The sequence below is a fragment of the Centrocercus urophasianus genome, unplaced genomic scaffold, assembly GCF_019232065.1.
Source record: "Centrocercus urophasianus isolate 14NV4802_14NV808 unplaced genomic scaffold, USGS_Curo_1.0 seq_7, whole genome shotgun sequence".
In the NCBI taxonomy this organism is placed as follows: Eukaryota; Metazoa; Chordata; class Aves; order Galliformes; family Phasianidae; genus Centrocercus; species Centrocercus urophasianus.
This window is the reverse complement of record NW_024885310.1, coordinates 5,449,431-5,464,119: the sequence shown is the minus strand read 5'-3', so window position 1 is coordinate 5,464,119 and position 14,689 is coordinate 5,449,431. Positions and strand designations below refer to the sequence as shown.

General features: G+C 40.3%; 1 protein-coding gene across 7 annotated transcripts in view; it reads right to left on the bottom strand.

Annotated features, from left to right (window-relative positions):
* CCDC34 (coiled-coil domain containing 34) overlaps positions 1-14,689 on the bottom strand; it is a 69,493-nt gene that overhangs the window by 14,740 nt on the left and 40,064 nt on the right. For 3 of the 7 annotated variants that reach the window (XR_006171767.1, XR_006171769.1, XR_006171774.1), the window contains 4 exons: positions 11,504-11,642; positions 9,567-9,721; positions 6,889-7,044; positions 742-790 (listed from right to left, as the gene is read on the bottom strand). The gene's annotated coding sequence lies outside the window, so the exon portion shown is untranslated. Of the gene's footprint in view, positions 1-741; positions 791-4,414; positions 4,434-6,888; positions 7,045-9,263; positions 9,722-11,503; positions 11,643-14,689 lie in introns of those variants that run through there. The other 4 variants (XR_006171768.1, XR_006171770.1, XR_006171772.1 and 1 more) reach the window with 4 other exon arrangements.

The following is a 14,689-nucleotide window of genomic DNA, read 5'->3' as shown; positions in this document are numbered from 1 at the left end:
ATACTCTTCTATGCTGGAAACAGGAAAATAAATACGTAAAACTTCCTAAATTATCTATTCTGCTTCTTAAAAATTGAACTAAATTGAATTAAAAATAGCAAGGTCCACAACTTCATCATCAAATACCTTTTTGCCTTACCTCAATCAATCTGAAAATGAAAGCACCATAATTCCAAATTAAATTGGCTCTTGATTCACGTGAGATTTATCATTAAAATGAAAACTACTTTATTCTTAATGTGTGCATTTCAATGACAGTTTAGGCTTTTATACTCTCATACTATTATCTCTGTTCAAGTCCTAAAGTTGTGTTCCCTCTCTTGGCAGCCTTATTTCATGTGCATGTAGAGGCAAACCCCTTGACTGGAACAAAAATGTTGCAATAAAACAGAAGAGCAGTCACATTGCTAACAGGAAAATTCAGTGGCCATGTTATTTTCCCCCTCACAGGTATTACTGGTTGTTTCTATTTAGTTCAATGCTTCATTATTAAACTGACACCAAAATCCCAGTAGGCAGTAATAAATTTAACCACTGTTTCATTTGTTGAAGTCTCAGATACACCCTTATGCCTGGCAGCAAAGGATGTGATTCACTTCAGTTCTTGTCTTTTTAGGATTCTGTACTGCATCTAGACGTCTGCCCAGTGAAAAATAAACGACCAGAGCCCATCTGTGCTTCAGTGTAAATCTGACTGGGGAGTTGAATCCCATCAGACTTCCAAATTGGAAGTAGACTTACCAAGTAATGCAGTTTGACACAGTGATCCACCATCAGCTTGTAAGGGGGCCTGGAAAAAGAACAATATGCAGATAGCGTGCCAGTTATACACTGACTTCCCAGGTATTGTGCTGGTCCACACATATTTTGCTATATTCCCATGTTATACAAGAAATGTTACAAATTCTCTCTCTCTCTCTTTTTTTTTTTTTTATGACTATTAAGAAAAAAAATAGTATTTTCCCTACCCTAAGGCTGCAGAAGGTCCCTAGAAAGCAGCTCCTGATGTCATATTAAATATAGAATGGAATAGCTTAGTTGCAAGGGCCCTACAAAAATCTCTCCACACGGCCACTTCAGGGCTAACCAAAAGTTACAGCATGTTATTGAGGGCGTTACCTGAATGCCTCTTGAACTCTGACAGGTACAGGGCACCAACCACCTTGCAAGGAAGCCTGTTTCCAGTGTCTGACCACCCTCACAGTACAGAAATGTTTTCTAATACCCAGCCTGACCCAGCTTGTCCATTAAGCCAGTAAGAATCTATTGACGAACAGTATTAAAACCAAAGTCATTAAAGCTTTTTATCCATTAAAATTCAGAAGGTGAATCACAATTACATGCAATTTTAGTTAATACTGAAGAACAAGGGAAGGAGAAGTTAGAGAGCACTTAGGTAGGTTAAATACGTTCAAGTCAGGCTAACATATACAAAAACCTGAGGAAGACTGGTGAAAGCCCCCCAGCAATTGCTTATCCAATGAAAACTGTGGAGGACTAATAGCATGCCAGAAGACTGCAGAAGGGAGAAAATGGTGATCATACATACAGAGGAGCAGAAATAGAACAGCTGAGAATTTTCAGGCTTGACAGCATATTTCAATCATTGAAAAAAAATACTGGCAGGTAATAATTAACTAATCTATGTGTAAACACTGAGAATAAGTTCATAAGTGGCAGTTAGAGTGAACCCAAGTTAAAAGAAAGTAATGTACTGCCATTCTAGCTTTTTCTCTATTATACTGTATCAAGTCTTCTGATTATGCAGAGGCATAGATAACACAAAAGTTTACATTAGTAAAGCTTTTGGTATTTTCTTACAATCACACTGATGGCTGCCTAGATTAAAATGCAAAAGGTCAGGTACAAAGCTGGTTAGAAAAGAGAACACTAATCAAATACTTATCTATGCTTAATGTAAATGGAAGCTAGGATTCTCCCAAGGATGCCACAGGATTTTTACTACAACCATATGAATGACCAGGACTAGGCAGCTAATAGTCAAGAGAATTGGGAGTGAGGCTATTAATTGATAAATGACATGAAGATAAGGGGAGAATCAATACACTGGAGACCAAACTTGATTCTACACAAGTAATAGAACTGGTGTGTAAAGAAGAGAATGCTGTTCCATAATGACAAGTACACAGGAATGGATAATCAGCCATTAGAATATCTGACAGCTAATGGCTGGATGGTAGGTTTGCATAAAGGGATGCAGTAGCGCGGCCAGCCTGAGTCAGCGGGTCATCCTCTGAAAAAAGTTTATGTCACAATGGGATGTATAGTCAGCCTGGAAGTCACATTTTCAGTCTACTTAGACGGGGCATAACGTCTAATTTTAGGGTGCTGCATTTCAAGAAAGAAGAGGAGGTACTGGAACTGGCTGAAAGCCTGGGCATGGAATGCTTAGCCTGCAGAAAGGAACATATAAGCCAGGCAGAATACTAAACAAAAAGATATTGCAGAAAGGACAGGAAACCTACTCTCAAGATACGTGAAGTATGAAATCAAGGTGGATTAAATTTCATGACAGAACACTCAAGAATTAATAAAATCAAATATTCTCAAGTTTGGGATAGTAGAAGTCAAGCATATGTTGACTGGAGAGAGTTCATCATTGTAGATGTCTAAGAATGAGCAGAAGAACATCTGTGAGATCTCAAGAATGAGTTGTCTGGCCTTGTATTGAGGTAGAAATTAAACAGTCTGTTGAGATCCCATTTGGTTCCATTTCCTTGGCATTCAGCATTTTTAAACAATGAAAAGACAAAAGCTCACAGCTTCTATAAATCACACACAATTCACTTTTATATGCTCAGAGTAGCGTTGCACAGCGTACACTTGGGCACTAGGAGGAAAGAAAAAGAAATAAACCAAATCACTTGGACTTTTTCTGTGGGAGAGTGACACTGGTTCCTTTACAGTCGTAAGGCATCACAAAATGCCAACAAAAGGAGGAAAATCTCCCAGATGGCAGGCTCCTATCCTAACCACCCTTCAAACGCGCCCTACTGTAATTCTTTTCTAAAACTCTCTTCTACAGCTGGATGTTCAAAGGCTTCTTTCCTTTCAAGTGTGAGTTTTTCACCAACAGGGGTGAGCGTAATAACTTCTTCAGAGAACTAATATGTGTGGTGAAGAAAAAGTATAAATTAAGAAAATGAAAAAAAGGAAGGAAAGGAGTCCTCCAAAGACAAAACAGACAAGGTGACATGAAGTGGAAAGTCAATGGGAAGACAAACAATGTGTTTTTACTAAAGCTGTTAATTCACTCTTCACATCTCCCACTCAAGTCATCAATCACAACATAAACTAAATAGAGCTGAGAGCACAGCTGCTTGCCTGCCACTGTAAATGAACCTTCTGTATATGGAGTCCTGCTCCAGCAAGCTGGCGTCTTCAGAGGAAAAAACCTCAGCTAGAAAAATAAACAAATCAGGTACCACAATCCTCCTCCCTATATTTTTTCCCAACGAATATATGCTACTAAGTTTTAACCCCTTACTGCTTGCTAACTAAACCAACTAAAACCTGCTTTCTCTTTTCTTGTAAAATTCTTCCTCCTTAACAGTCAGAGCTGAGGAAAGAGGCAAGGGGAGAGATCCAGCATGAAGCAAGAAATGTTTTCTTTTCTAAGTCAACTCTTCAGTCTTAACTCTTTTAAGCAAGCATTTTGACTGTAGAAACATTGCTTATAGAAGGATTGTTGAGCAGAAAGCTTGACAGCAGCAGGTACTAAACAGAAAGCCATCTTATGGAAAGCTGCAGGAAGAGTCAGCAAGCATCCAGACTGGCCTGTTGCCCTGCTTGGCACTTTGGACAGAATGGCTGTGTATTGCAGAGTCTTCATTCACCTTCTCAACATATAGCAACCAAAGGGAAATCTGTGACTCTACAACAGCTGAAATTCCTGCTTGGAAGTCAGGAGCATTTGGGGTACACCAAGAATAAATATCTAGATGCATAAAGAGTCTTGCAAAGAGCAAAATTTGTTCTGTAAGGAATATTTGTCAGCTACTATGATGCACGTATTTTACACTTTTTCCTAGCCTGTGTTTATTGTTGTGTCAGATTAAACGATATAGATGTTATACAGTGGTCAGTGGCTCACAGATCCTGACGGTGACATGCAGGGATCTACCATGAATCTACATCTTACCTCTGTGCTACAAGACATACAGTGAAACATTTTGCCACTTACAGTCCACTGGCTTGGCACTTCGGGTTCTGAACAGCATTTCTGGTGCAGTGGCTTTAAGAAGTCATGAGAGAGAAAATGCAGGAAAAATAGGCTGCCTCCCTAAACCTCTTGAGCCTGTTGTCAGGCCTTCTGTGATTCAGAAAAACTTGGCTTTTTTCCTGGCATCATTCCTGAGCAGCGCTCTCTCCAGCACTGTTTTATCCGCTCATACAAACAGAGCCATCTCCCCCTGCATATAAATACACAAGGAAGATTTCTAGTTGAACTATTGTCTCCAAAAGCTACTGAAAGTAAAGGCAGCATGAATTAAAAGCAGACATAAACTCTAAGGAAAACATGACAACAACGATAGTTAGGTCTGGAAGTTTGAGGAGGTGCTCTGTATTGCTTCATGAGCAAGACAGCAATGCTTCCAGGTAGAGTACCAATAAATGAAAGTAATCACAGACTTTGAGGCAGAAACTACCATTCAGAATGAGAAGCATTATCTTTGTTTTATGCCTTAAAATCATACTGAAATTATATAGTTTTGAATAAGAAAGGGTAGATCATATCTAGCTCCCATTACAGCTTCAGGGTTTATTTTGGGGCATGCATAAAATTTGACTGGATGAAAATTAATTGCAGACTTTTTGTAAGAACAGAATAGTGCATAAATACTTATTCTAAACTTCAGCAGCACTGCAGTGAAAAGATACGGAAATCACAACATATGATTTAAAGAAGAAACAAAATCACAGAGGAAGAGTAAAGTAAGGCTTTTGTTGGCTATGAACGTGGCTCAGATTGCCCTAGAAATACTATTTTATGACACAAGAGAAGTTAATCACATATTCCCAAATATAAATGCCATCATTAAGCAGTATGTTGGGTACAATTGTAAATCTATGTAGTGAGATGCAAATGTAAGTTCTGAAGAAATGTGGAGGTTACCTTTGCAGATGGTGTTGTGTCCCTTCTTTAATCCAAGAAATGCTACAGAACAGGAATGCAGCAACATTTCTCAATTTGTATGGTACCATACAGTTACTTATTTTAGAGGGTGCTGCACAAGCTATTAGAGTCTCACCTAAAAGGTTTTCAAAGTTGGAATACTACGGATAGAAAACAGGAGGGCAGACAAGACCTGGTTTGAGTAAAATGGCTATATTTCTGGGAGGCAGACACTGTCCAAAGGATGAAATCCTGACTTAACTGAAGTCAAGGTTAGTAAGAGAGGGAGTACAGCATCTAATCACATCTGTAATTAGGAATTTACTTTTCATACCACTGAGAATCCTGGGCTGAGTTAATAACAAAAAACATATTGAATCCAAATCAACTTACAAACTCCACTAGCTTTCCTGAGGCTAACATCAGCTCTTTCCATTCCTGTTATGTCACACAGATTGCTTTGGCTAATCTCAGTTCCATGGGCTTAATCAGAAATAGGCATTTCCTGCCATGTTTTTGTTTGTTTGCCTTTTCCTGTGGGTGATTAGAGTATCTTTGTAACTACTTGCATTACAGATTAAATACCACCTGCAGGTGGGCTGAAGTAATCACATTCTGCTGAATGTTTATTAAAATAGTAATTGCTTTCATTTCCTCATATACACAGTGCACACACTATTCATTGTATAAAATTATGTTAAAATAAAGAAGTAGAACTATAAACCTTTACAGACATGGAAAACCTCACTTAGTCTTCAGCTTAACTGCACATAGCAATTGTAGATGGAAACAACTTGTTATTGCAGAAGCTGGTATGCTTGAATAATTTTAAGTGCTTTGAAAACCTTTTGCCAGTACTTTACAAATAGGTAGCAGCATTTGCGATGCCTAGGAAGCTTTACTTGCACAAACACTGAATTAATCTGGTGCTCAGGAAAAATATTCAATGCCTGTCACAGGGCTTACTATATTGTTCTTTCTAATACACGACCAAAAAACTTCAGGAGTCCAAGTCACTTTTTTGCATGGTGATGTGCAGTCTCCTGATTGATGAAACCTGTCCAGACCTCTGAAGTGCCTGCACTCCATCTCTCCAGTCCTGGTGATCCTCAATTTAAACAGCCTCTTTTTTTTTTTTCCTTCAAACACTGCCCTCCTTGTCAGAGAAGTTATCTGGCTAGTAGAAGAATGCCAAACGCTTTGAGTTCATGTAGACCTATACACCCACAAAGTCCTATGCTGATTAGAGCAAATAAGTCATGTTGTACAGTTTATGCAAACAAAAGTTGCACAACAGAATTTAGAAGTATTACAGTGGCCAGGTACTAACTGGAATCTGCTCCATTCCCCTGGTTTGATTATGCCCCTCAAAACTGAATGGTGGTTTTTTATGTGTCTAATTCCCTTCATCAGTGGCAAAATAATTTCCAACATCAGTTGTTGGTTTTGACAATAGAACATGGTTGTTCTGATATCATACCATATCACAGCTCACTGAGCTTGCTCATGTGGGAGATACCTCTGCTAAGCAAAACAAAGCTCATAGGAAATGCGTGACTGAGCAGGTGTTGGCTGAAAAGCCATGTACGTGAGGACACAGATCTTGTCCTAAAGAAATTAGGTTTTTTTCCTGGGAAGCACTTCTTCCAATTTCAAATGCAGCAAGCCCTGAGCCCACAGCACCATACCACTGATACCAACAGAGCATAAACTAGCATGGAAAAAACATCAATGCTTCTATTCATGCGTACCTAATCTCAGAGAGCTGAGGTGGAGTGCATCTTCATCACATCTCCACAGCAAGCAAGAAAAAGGTATTCAGACAGCTTTCTGGCGTAACTGGCTGGTGAGTGGGTCTAAAAAGAATGCCACTAGTCAATCAGTTGTCATCTCTGGTTCAGGAGCTTCTTTGTTAAGAAATAAAAAAAAAAGTATCGTTAGTTCTTTAGTCCTGTGTCATTACCATTCTTTCATTAGCTTACCTGTTACTAAAATTGCAACATTAACTAAGCTGCACTAGATTTATCTGGAAACAGATTTTCAAGATCATTTAAATCATTGGAACCCTCATAAGCCAATGTGACAGATAAGATCACAGAATGGCCTGGGTTGCAAAGGAGCACAGTGCTCATCAGTTCCAACCCCCTGCTGTGTGCAGGTCGCCAACCAGCAGCCCAGGCTGCCCAGAGCCACATCCAGCCTGGCCTTGAATGCCTGCAGGGATGGGGCATCCACAGCCTCCTTGGGCAACCTGTGCCAGTGCCTCACCACCCTCTGAGTGAAAAACTTCCTCCTAATATTCAACCCAAACCTCCCCTGTCTCAGTTTAAAACCATTCCCCCTTGTCCTATCACTATCCACCCTCGTAAACAGCCGTTCCCCTTCCTGTTTACACACTCCCTTCAAGTACTGAAAAGCTACAATGAGGTCTCCCTGGAGCCTTCTCTTCTCCAGGCTGAACAAGCCCAGTTCCCTCAATTTTTCCTCACAGGGGAGGTGCTCCAATCCTCTGATCATCTTTGTGGCTCCTCTGGACCCTCTCCAACAGCTCTCTATCTTTCTCGTGCTGGGGGCTCCAGACCTGGATGCAGTACTCCAGATGGGGCCTCACAAGAGCAAAGAGGGACAATCCTGTCCCTGCTGGCCACCCCTCTTCTGATGGAAGATTGTTTCAGATGCTGTTATTTTTTTTCTTATTGGTTTATTGGTAATTTGGAGAGCCCTTGTATTCAGATATCATTAAGGAGATGCTTTTTATATGCTTTTTGCTTTTGACTGGTCTTTCTCTAGAGAAAGACTTACACACCAGCCACTGTAAGGGGCTGGGGATTATACTCTGGATCCCACTTCCTATTCCACACCAACTGGGGAGGAACCACCCCCAAAATTCTGCTTGTGCGATGCAGCCAGCTGAAGTTGCTATGCACAACATCCTTAGTTACCGCTGGCTTCCCAAACATCTTGAAAATTACTCAAAATTAAATTAAACAGATAAAACATTTTATTTGATTTGCCAAACTGATCTTTATAACGAGCTACTTGAATTCCTTTGTAATGCTACTTCTTGAAGAGCCAAGAACTGCTTAGGAATAGGCTTAGGAAAAAATAGGCTTAGGAAAATTTGCAACTCATCTTGACTTTTGGAAGTGAACATGGCTGGCATGGCATGGCAATCATTATTTTAAAAATGCAGTCTGTAGGCAGCTAAACATGGTATTTTCTTGCATATTAAATACCAGCATTTGGTTTCGAATCAATTTCACAACATGCTTGTGAATGCAGACCATACAATGATGCCAATGTACAGCATGAAGTCATCTCTGTGCGCTATTAGAAGAGCAGAGAGTAATTTTACACAAAAGGTGTCTACATCTGGTACCGTTCATAAACACTTTCCACTTTTCCCATTCAAAATAAAAATAGCAACGTAGGAAAATCTGGGAATCTTTCAAGAATTGCTATGAATTACAGGAGAAGGAAAGTTCCAGCAATTATGGGGATTTGCCACGGACGTTTGCATACTTATCCCAGCAAATGTTTGATGGTTTCATAGCAATTTGCAAACACATCATGTGCACTGATCGAGAGGTTGCTATTTTCAGGAACGAACCCAGGGCTCTTCACATACCTGGTGAAGACAAAATCTCTCAGGGACAACTTGGAGATAAAGTCTGAGGGCTTTTGTGAGCCCCCTGCTTCCCAATGACAGGGACTGTTTTAGGCCACACACAGTGGAGAGCTGGAGGATCTTCTGCTAAAATCATCTACCCCTTTCCCTTTCATTCAGACTCATCTTTGCATTCACAAAAGGGTGACCCTTCTGTGCTGCTAAACAAAATGTATTTCTTCTGCCTATGTTTCTTTCAAACTATTAGCATTTTTCTGGAGCCCACTTATATAAAAACTGAACTCCACATCTGAACTTAGCAGTCACTAAAAGAAGCAATCTCTTCATCCAGTATTAAAACAAATTAAATGCATGTCAGTTTCCACCCCAGAATACTATATTCCTCCATTCAGTAATAACATTCTAATTTCTTCAACTACTTTCAGCTCAAGAGGACACGAAGCTAAAACAATGTGCCTAGTTTTTTAAGTAATATTTCCTAATGTCATCAGTGTTTACCTTAAATGTAAACATTCTCCATTCATTCCCTGGCACGCTGATGCAGTGATCTGGTAGAGTGTGTTAGAATTCCCTGAGCAGTTTTTCACACAGTGAAATTTTATGGATCGTCCTACAGTTACGTGCTCAAAAAATAAATATAAAACAATTTAAAAAAAACCAATAGCAACAACAGAAAATGCAGAAATTCAGATTCTAGTACTTCTTAATGGAAACAAACTTGGCAGAAAACCAAGCAGCAACCTTTCCTTTCCTTTTATTTATGCTGTATGCCTAAGAGTGACGGTACTTTTCATAACCAACCATTTCACAAACGTGCAGAGTTGGAGGGCTGGCACAATGCGACTCTCACAAAAGAGTATCCACTTTCAGCCTTTCAAGGTTTGCAACAGTCCATTCCAGAAGCTGAGTTCTGCAGGAGTACCAGCTTAACAGAAGCCTTCCACTTCTTTAGTTGGCTGTCGACAAGGAAAAAAGAAAAGATAAAGACAACAGGGGAGGGTAAAAGCCAAGCAATTTTACTAGCAACACAATAATTGACAAAAATTTACACTGCATTAACAATTGGATTCATTCTAGTGAATGGCAACAAGGGTCTATTCGTTGAAAAGCACAGCTTTTCAGAAACCTGAATTTGACCTAGACAGGTACAGGGGGACAGACTTTAACTGAGACATACTGGCATAGCCTCACTTCCTTCAAGTACCTATGCTTACAGACATGAACTGAGATATCCAAAGTTCATTTGTTTTTCAGACCACAAAAGTAGGGCTTCATGTTCTACCAATGTATTTTAGTAAAGCTGAGTAATGGAGTCTCACTTTGCTTTAGCCCACACATTTTCATGTTTCCCATACATCTGTTAGCTTTTTCAGGCTTTCACTAAACCAAAAACACATCTGAATTTCCAAACATCACCTGATTCGGTTGAGTTTGTTCCCGTTACTTCATTTTTTCTGTTGCACATATATCAGCTAATGTTAAACAATGAAGACAACTAAAGTAGTGTCTTCTCCACAGGTTACTAAATGACCATTAATCTTTTCCTTTCAGCTTGAAGTCCTCCACAGAGCGACGGAGTTAACTTAATTTGGACATTACACAGAAATTCAGATGTGAAAGCTGGAGCAGAGAACATGTCTGAAGAGGTAACCAGAATGGTGCAGCAAATGAGAAGACTTTGCACAATATCATGGCAGCCTCTCTGAAAGGCAAACTATCTAAGTTGTCAGAGCAAACAGACAGTTATCCAGCATCCAAAAATATACTTTGTTTGCACATATTTAGCTAAAGGAATATTAAATAGCGAGATGATAGTTAAAGAATAGATAATGAGATAATGAATGAAAGGTAAACAAAGAACAGGAAAATGTGATTAGTCATCTTCATTTCACTGGCCTCAATATTTTTGTTACTTAAATCAATGACAAAATCACTCTTAACTATAGGTGAAAGACGTTTGAAACCATTGTGTGTGCTTGCTTCTGTTGTGATAAGCTTCAAGCTGCACCTCCCAACATGTATTTGCAAGCACTCAAACAATTCTTACAGCACTATCTGTTTGTCCAAAACAAAACCACGGGTTTGAAGAAAGAGTACATGCAAAGACAGTATGTTGCAATTTGAAATGTCAAAATATGCTTTAAAAAAAAGTTCTAAAGTCACCTATGATATTTGATACTCTATTCCCACGTTTCTCTTAATTTGTTTATGTAACACTGCTGCAAGCTGCTGAACAGGAATGGCTGCATTTTTGGGATGGATGTAGTAAGCCGATAAGCATAGACTGGGGAATTTAGGGTGAGGGAGAAAGCGAGGCCATATACAAAGGACAGAAAGAGCAAGAGGGCTTCAAGACCTCAAGTGAGGGCAAATTCTTGGCTGCACTGGAGTTTGTTCAATTGTTTCAGGAGAATCTAGATGATAAGGGTGGCTATGATGCGCTTGTATCTTGTGTAATCCATCTCAACTGTGGAACACAAGGACCAAAACAACCATTCTCTTGAGATGGCCTCCTCCTTACAAATTTTCAGTTCAAAAACCTATCTCCAAAGATAGCAGTTTGGCAGCTTTAAGACTGATTCTGGGATAAATAGGATATATTCTTTTAGCTATTCAAGTAAAGGAAGGAAGAACAAATAAAATATTGAGATTCTTCCTGCAGAGATATTACCACTCAGAATACTTGTACGTGTTAAAATCTTTCCTTTGGATTACTTTCCAGTGAGCTCTCACAGTACCTCCTGAAGTCTGCCTCAGTCGCATTTCTGTGCTCTGCCAAATGTCTCCATGACTATATTTTCCAGTATGATAGGACTTCTGTGATGCAAACTGCATTACCATGTAACCATCATCTGGCTTCTTCCAGCAAACCCAGCCCTGCAGCAGAAGTGAAAGAAGGCACTGTGAATGTTTCATAACAACTGAGATGAATACAGACTAATCAGAAGCAAATCTAAATTGAAATAATTGCCTTAGTTTGACAAATTAGAATTCATACAGTCAGCATGACAAGAAGTGCTACAACTTCTTTCCAGTAGCAAATCCAAAATCAGCTAAATAATATTTAAACCCCTCTCACATCCACCTCCAGTTCATTTTCCACGAGGACACCCCCAGCTCATGCCGAAGGGCAACATGGTTCCCACTTGGTAATTCATCTTCAGTGCTCCTTCAAGCACAGAAAGTGTCAAAGCTGTCATCTTTTGTTTGAGCTGATGAGCAGTGTGTAGACAGAAGGCAGAGATGTACGGCAGGATGTGGTTGCACAGTAGGTGGCACTTTCCTCTATGAGGTTTCAGTCTGGCAAGAAGCCCTGGTCAGTTCCAGACAACAGATACATTGTCCAAAGGTTCAGAAATTGAAGTGTTATTTTTTCCAGTGCTTTTCACTTGCAGAACTGCTGATCTGCTGTTGTCTAAGAACACAGCCTCATGTCTCTCTTCGCCATGGGGAACGGGCTGTTGTTGGAATCCTGTAAATATTGTAGTGAAGTCTTGTGCTGAGTGTTCTGACCACATTCAAATCAGGTCAACTTCACTCCGCTGTGCAAAATGATCTTAGTGGTTTGATTTGGATGAAACTGTTCTTTGTGTGCTTTGCACACACCTCTTCTATCAACTGCTATTTCTGTGAGAGTGGCTACTTTCCAGGAATGGAGAAATTGATCTCTGTGTGTGCTTGAGAAGGTGAAAAAGAGACAATTCAGCTGAGTTCACAGTTCACCTGACACTGTTGTTAGAATCTCAGAGGAGATGGTATGAAACAGTGACTCCCTGAAATCCTTCATCAGGAATTAGACAATACAATAGTTACAGTGGTTTAAAATTAATTTTTTCCACGGGCCCAGAAATAGTCTAATCAAACAAAACAAACATGTGGAATGCATCAGGCTTAAATTTTCAACATCAGCAACACTAATAGACCTTTTCTATAGCCAGGCACAACCCCTGTAATTCCACAAATTAGACTGAGCCCCTGGGAACTGTGCAACTGCAGCTGCTACACAGATGTGCAGATAGAAAATAAAGCAGATTCTTCCAAATAAGACTGGATGGGGTTCTGAAGCTAATAACATTACCACTGATCTAGTGTTGACTGATAACTTTCTTCATAAGAAAAAGCCATACATTTTACCCTGTAGCAAAACACAGTCAGAGCTGAAAAGCGTCTTCCCACGGATGGGTGACAAAATCAAATTCCTCTCACTATCTGAACTCAACTGTGCTGCAACAAGAACTGAGGACAAACTCCCACTTCAGAGATGGTTAGATGACTAAACAAACTTTCAAAAGTCTGGCCTTGAGCACTTGTTTTTTTGGCACTTTTGACAACCACAGCTCTAAGATCTAAAGAATCTGACCGTGGCAAGTTTGTTTGGCGTGGAGCCCGTGTGGTTCAGCAAAATGCTTTAACAAAATGACTTTATAGAGCTCCGTGAACTTTACCAATTGGAAACTATAAATAAGTCACCAATGTTCAGGCAGTGAACTGAACTTCAACAACCTTTAAGAAATCCTAATTAACACAAACACTGACAGCACACCGAACACTTCGGACTGCTCCTCCATTACGTGGGCATACCCACTTACAGCTAGATTCAAATGGCCAGAGTGGAAAGAATCCCCCTGCACTTAGGAAGAGAGAATAAAAAATGAACAAAGCGGTGATGAATATAGAGCGTGAAGCAGGAAGGGACAGGAAACAAGGAGAAAAAAAAAAGAGAACAAGGATTGAAAATGGACATGAGTTGTAAGTGGATGTCACTGATGTGACAATTTCATAGGTGAGGGGGCAAAAGAGAACTTTATCAGTAAGCATCCTCCCAAACACACATCTTACTGCAGAACTGTTTAAAACAGATTAGAACTGATTAAAACTGCATTTTAATCAAAAAGGCCTTTTATATGCTCCTCTTGGAACCTCATCAAAGTGTTGCCTCCTTAGTCAGTATATTTCTTTAAGTCCCCGAATGTGCCTGAAACATTCCCTTTTGCTACTGCCGTAATGGCCTACAATCACTACGAGCTGTGGTCTTTTCAGCTAGGGTAAACAATATTGTGCCAATATTTGGCTGACAAAAACCTCCAGAAACATACCAGGAGCTTAAAATGGAGACATTGTAATTTTGTACACAGCACTCCTCCCTGTGAATTACTGTTCTGCTAGCATCCTACCATGCCATTAGGAGACAGCAGTCTGATACCAGCCCAGCTAACCTAGGGCTTGTTTACAGTGCAATGTATTTGCTAAGGCATCACCACACCAACGTAACTACTCCCTTTCTGCTCTCTAGCCACAGGCAATCTCTCCAAGATTTGCAGTATGTACCACAGAAGTTTCAGAGACCCTGGCAGTCTTTCACAGAAGTAAGCAGCACAACAGTGGTGCCTTTGCCCAGCTCCCAGGGCACACGCCACAAACATCTTTCTCAAGCCAAATTATTCCTACATAGTTTCCTTGGAGTGCAAGGTATTTCCATTCCATACCAGTCTAGAGCTGCTTATCTGGACTAGTGGGTCATTGTCCATTTTCCACCATCTGAGTCCAATGACTGAGAAGACTTGCTCATAACGTGCTGTTTTTAAAGCTCTTTCCAGATAAATACATGATGATATTTTTAAGGATGCCTTCCTGCAGCAGCTGAAAACATTACAGACTCTGACACCTACCTCATGGGGAATGGCATGCAGAGCTGAAGCTCAAAGCAGCACTGAGGCAATATCACTGGGAGCTGATCCTATTCCTCACCCAGTCTTGCAGATTACCCCCTGCACGCGGCTGATGCTGTGGCTGATCAGCGTGTGGCTGATCCTCCAGAGAGAGGCAGGTCAGCACGCTGCACACTGGCCCAGCTTCCTCCATTTCCACCCTGGAGAGGCAAAACTCACAAGGGGAACTTAGCTATAAAGTGCCACAACGCGCAG